The sequence below is a fragment of the Eleutherodactylus coqui genome, chromosome 13 (assembly GCF_035609145.1).
Source record: "Eleutherodactylus coqui strain aEleCoq1 chromosome 13, aEleCoq1.hap1, whole genome shotgun sequence".
In the NCBI taxonomy this organism is placed as follows: Eukaryota; Metazoa; Chordata; class Amphibia; order Anura; family Eleutherodactylidae; genus Eleutherodactylus; species Eleutherodactylus coqui.
The window spans coordinates 46,882,137-46,888,136 of NC_089849.1; positions in this window are offsets into that span (position 1 = coordinate 46,882,137).

Here is a 6,000-nt window from a genome sequence, read left to right on the forward strand (position 1 = left end):
ACCTTTGCACCTGTAGTTCAAGACGGTGTGAAAATCTTTCCCCATTCCATCATTTTGTCCTCCCCATAGAGATCTTAATAGAAAGTCAGAGGATACAGTGCTCAGCGATGTTGGATTTAGGAGCAGGAGGAAACTTCATGGACTGAAGATTCACTCATGATAGAAACATTGCAATAGATCTAAGCCCATACCTATTTATATGGAAACCGTGGGTGGGTTACATTTGTTCTTGGGACCAGTTGCATAGGGAACAATTGAACTGGAGCTCCACATGAAATCTGACCATTAGGAAACCATCAACTTCCAGCTCATCTCTTCCCCTAAATTTCTGGTGATTCTTGGGATCCCCTGCTTTTTTACTCATAATCCCTCTATCAACTGGGAATCAGGGACCATTGCCTTCCCTTCCCAGTTCTGCTGGGAGAACTGTAAGTTGGCACCATCTACCCCCAAACCAGTTACCTCTTCAGTATTAAATGTCGAGGGATGTTTGCAGCAAAAATAAAGCTGACCAACTACCACCTCATCAGTCATATGATTGCCCAGTGGAGTTGCTCCCCAGAGTCTCTATTCTGTTCGGGTGCACCTAAAGTCTTTCGGAACCAGAATTGAAGGTACTCTGAGAATACTTGAATGAAAACTTGAAAAAGTTTATTCGAACTTCTTCCCTGACTGGGGTGCCGATATTCTTCGTGGAAAATAGCGAGTCAACCCTGCAACCATGTATCGATTACAGGTAGTTAAATAAGGTTATGATTAAAAATCGCTACCCCCTCCCTTTGATTCTGGAATTACTAGAGATACTCTGCTCTGCTAAGATCTTTACTAAACTAGATCTAAGAGGGGCTTATACCCTTGTACGGATTAGCCCAGAGGATGAGTGGAAGACTGCATTTGGAATAAATTGTGGTCAATTCAAATTCCTGGTAATGAAGTTCCGCTTTTGCAATGCTCCCGCTACGTCATTAATGACGTATTTCAAGACCTGTAGAACCAATTCGTGGTGGCTTATCTTGTTGATATGCTTATCTTCTCTGATAATTCGCAGGCATGTCCAGTTGGTCTTGGAATGACTCCAAAAGAATCAACTCTACATCATACTAGAGAAGATTGAATTTGAACAACCCTCGATGCAATTCCTGGGATACATTATCTCTCCAGACAACCATAGTATGGACCCCAGCAAGATCAAAGTCATCATTGATTGGTTTATTCCAAGAAATTTAAAGGATGTACAGTGCCTTATCGGGTTTGCAAATTTCTACAGAAGATTTATTAAAAACCTCTCAAAGGTCATCTCTTCTATCACCTCCCTCACAAAGAAAGCACAAGCATTTTCTTGGTCCCCGGAGGCACAGGTTTCTTTAGAGAAACCTAAGACTCTTTTCACTTTGGCACCAGCGTTGGTCCACCCAAGACCAGAATTGCCTTTCGTTGTTGAGGTAGATGCCTCCAACTCCATAGTAGGGGCTTTCTAATCTCAGCAAGGGTTAGCCAGGTGGCATTCAGGTTGAATCTGACGGGCAGCCTGAGGATTCACCCCATCTTCCATATGTCCTTATTGAAACATTTCAGGAAAACTCCTTCACCGGAAGAAAGCAACCACCCCCCTCTCCTGTAAAGGTTCAAGGCCAAGATGAATTTGTTGTGGGGATTTCCTCCTAACAACGATACCCGCCTCCTCCTTTGTACCGTGACTTGAGACCTACCGATACCGACCTCTGGCTTTCCTCCTGACAACGATACCCGTCTCCTCTTTTATACCGCAACCTGAGACTCCTTTTGCCAACTCCTGGCTCTCCTCTAGCTACTCTCTGGACCTGCACAGCTACACACCTAGCGCCAGAAACTCTACAACTATATTGAGGTTTTTTGTGGCGCTACTGATTCATAATAAATTCTGGAATTATGTTTGTAGTACCATTCCAGGCCACTGAACAATGTATGGAGCTGTGCTGGTTTTGGTGCACAGCAGTTTTGGCCAGCAGTTGATATTGATGACCTATCCAATGTAAAACAATAATCCAGCTCCAAGACGAGCAATAGCTTTTATCCTCCTTCTTGGATGTGGATTATTGTTTTATATTGGATTTGCTAGTAGAATATTGATGGCCTTTTGTCAGGATAGGTTATCAATATCAGCTGCTTGCCAAAACTGCTGTGCACCAGAACTAGCACAGCTCTATACATTGTGCTGTGGCCTGGAATAGTACTGCAAGCTCACTTTCAGAATTTACATGATGATGTAACGTATAAGGGGTGGACTGACAGAACCTACTTGTGGGATGTTGGAGGAATGAAAGATCAAATGTGGTATTTCAATATGTCCGATCCTTGGTTTATGCAGGATTCAAGCCACTGCCTTTCTCCATTGAAACATGCATGCTTGGCAGAACTGAAAGTGTATGGTCATGGAAAAGTTAGAAAAGATTGTAGTCAATGACGTAAGCGTTCAGCTGACAACTACTTAATGTATATAGCCAAGCTTAGAATATTTTTTTTTACTAGTGGCTGTTTTCTACTAAAGAAGAAATGCACATTACAGCCCACCACATAGTAGGCAAACTAATGGAAGCTTGAAGCAGGTGTCCCTCATCAGTGGTATAAGTGCACAGAGAGAGAAGTGGTCCGGATCCTAGGAAACATATAATAGAAACTTAGGAAGGTTAACTCCAGCACTCTTTAAAACCTTGAATTGTTATTAAAGAACCATCATGAAAGCATATGAAATGCGCAAAGATTGCATGCAGATGATTTACATGTTTTATTTAGCTAAAACGTTTTCCATGACTATATACTTTCAGTTCCATCAAGCATGCATGCTCCAATGGAGAAAATGGAAAGGCAGTGGCTTAAATCCAATGTAAACCAAATATAGGACATGTTAAAATACCATGTCTGATCCTTCATTCCTCCAACATCCCAGTCAATACCAATAGTCAAACCCCGACAGGAGCACATGAAAAAAGTGAAACCCTTAAACATATGTAAGCAAGTAATGCATACAGATTAGAGAACTGTGCATATGACTCTGGATTCGTTAACCCCATTCCTCCTTAGTCTTGCTAATGAGCCACCCTTGGTGTGTGAACATTCCAGCTTCCAGTTTCCCATCTGTTTTTCATAACTTGTCAGATTGAAGTTTTACTGTAATTCTTCAAAAAATGTTCTTCTACAAGTGGTCATATAATTTATTTACACTTCCGTATTCCATCAACATACCTTCTACCCAAAGCTCAGAGAATTTAAGTTATTCTGACACTTAATGCTTTCTAGAAATTCTCAAAGCAGCAAAATGTTATAGGGAGGTAGGAAATTCCACCAGAGATAAAAAAAAGAAAACACATATGTCAAACGCCTCCCATCACTTCAGTAAAATAGCGATGATCAGGCGCAGCTTTCAGCCAAGTCAGAGGATCGGCATTGCTTCAAATGGGAAACCTCACATCGCATGCCGTGCGATGTGCTTAATTGTCCCACTAGGAACAATAGGCGATGTGTTCTGAGGAGCACGGAAAGATAGGATTTACAACCAATTTTCCCACATCACATCACTTATGTATATGACTCCATTCAAAAGAATGAGGTTCATATTAGAGATGAGCGAATGTACTCGGTAACCGCGATTTTCGAGTACTTCACTACTCGGGTGAAAAGTACTCGGGTGCGCTGTGGGTGAGCGGGGGGTTGCAGCGGGGAGTGGGGGGAGAGGGAGAGAGAGAGGGCTCCCCCCTGTTCCCCGCTGCTACCCCCCACTTCCCTCTGCCACCCCCCGCCCCACAGCGCACCCGAGTACTTTTCACCCGAGTAGTGAAGTACTCGAAAATCGCGGTGCTCGATTGCGAAATCGCCCTTACCGAGTACGTTCGCTCATATCTAGTTCATATTAGTACGAGATTTCTGCGACTCGCAACACACAAATCTTACACAATTTTCTCGTCCTTGTGAAACCGGCCTAAGAATATGTTCATTTGAACGAGTCCTGATTTAAGCTTCTAGAATCAAATTATCAGGCAATATGCCTTTATAGCTCCTACAGACAAGTGTAGCTGCAAAAATGCTTGCTCCTGCGCAACGCATTTGCGCAATGAAAAAGTATTTTTTTCGTGGATATCTGCACAAATACTATGTGCATATGTGGAGGCACCGCTCGTTGACATGGGCTGGGGAATCACCACCTTGAATTAAATGGCTATTAAGCGCAGCTGTTCGCGGGTATGTGCAGTGCTTTGTGCACCCTTAAAAACTCCAAGAATCTAGAGAAATCTAGTTAAGTGGCCTTTGGGACATACAATATCTGATATCTCTACGTTCATAGTAGATTTTCTTTTACCTTAGCACCTTCAGTGATTTTCACTTGGGATGATACCCCTGAGACAACATCATTTCTAGTGACCGGGCCTCTCTTAAGAGTAGCATCATTTTTAGTGTTATTAGGAGATATCGGAGGGCCGAGTCCAAACCTGGGTTCCCCTCTCGTCATTGTCGTATCTTCATCCGGCACTAATTGGCAAATTGCTCTGGTTTTAATCTATATCAATAAAGGTTATTTTTAACCCTATTCTTTGAAGAAATTTTTGAGTTAATTAGGATTTTTTCTGCCTTCTGTGATTCCTTATATTTATAAATGGGTATACCTTTAAGGTCGGAACCTGGCCTTCCTGGATGACACTGGTGGCTATAATCAATACTTCTTCTGTGTGTTGAATTGCACAGGATGAATAAGTAGTGTCTCATTGACAGGATGGCGTTAATCCAAGGCAGTGGTTTGTGTGACATCATCATAGCCCACAAAGCAAACCAGGAGTCTTCACAAGTGCCAGGGCAATGAGATGTGATTACCACTTGTTAAATATGTCCCTACCTAACTTATTATTTGTGCAATAAACAGATCAGCAGCGTTAATTCTGGAGGTTCTGCTGGAAAGAATCTGGTGATTCAATGGATAAAAGTGATCTTCAGAGGTATTTTCCTGAGACTTATATATATAAAACTTTGACCATCAACTGTTTATTGAAAAAAGATTGAGGGTGCTGTAACCACTAACAGCTCCCACCGCAGCAGACTGGACGGGGGCTTTGATCGGAGATTTGCAACATCTAAAATAAACATTTTCTTTTATAACATTTCAAGTATTGGAGCCATAAATATGGTCTACCAAGCTGTTCAGACCTCACTCGTATAGTCAAGGCCATATTTGATGTCTTGGTCCTTCTTCGACTTTAGAGAAGTATGTTATACATTGTTTTTCTTACTTCCCATGGGATAGATAACCAAGGGTTCTTCGCTATAAGAGAAGCTTTGCAATAAGCATCTGTTGCTGAATTAAGCTGAGATTGATCATAAAATATAATGGGTGACCTACTCAGTGAATGCAGGAAACAACGGGACTGTGGAGAACGCACTGTTGCAGTGTGATGGCTGCCACATGTCAGCAGGTCCAGGCAGACGTCGATCACAGCGTCGGCGTATGGTCTACGGGTCAATGCGTTTTCAATGATATCTTGTTTATTTGTTTTAGATTTTACTGCTTTGAAAAAAATTAAAATCCCTTTTTTGAAAAAAAAATTTTTTTGATCACTCTTTATTAGAGATGAGCGAACGTGTTCGTCCGAGCTTGATATTCGTGCGAATATTAGGGTGTTCGGTATGTTCGTTATCCGTAACGAACACCATGCGGTGTCCGGGTTACTTTAACTTTCTTCCCTGAGACGTTAGCGCTTTTTTTTGGCCAATATAAAGACAGGGAAGGCATTACAACTTCCCCCTGCAACGTTTAAGCCCTATACCACCCCCCTGCTGTGAGTGGCTGGGGAGATAAGGTGTCCGCCTGATATAAAAGTCTGCCCCTCCCGCGGCTCGCTATGGATGCATTCTATATGCGCTCAATGGGGCCAGTGGCAGCAGCGCTGACCCCATTGAGAACATATAGAAGACAAATCATTCTTCTCTGCCACAGCTGTAACAGCTGTAGCAGAGAAGAACGATGTTTGCCCATTG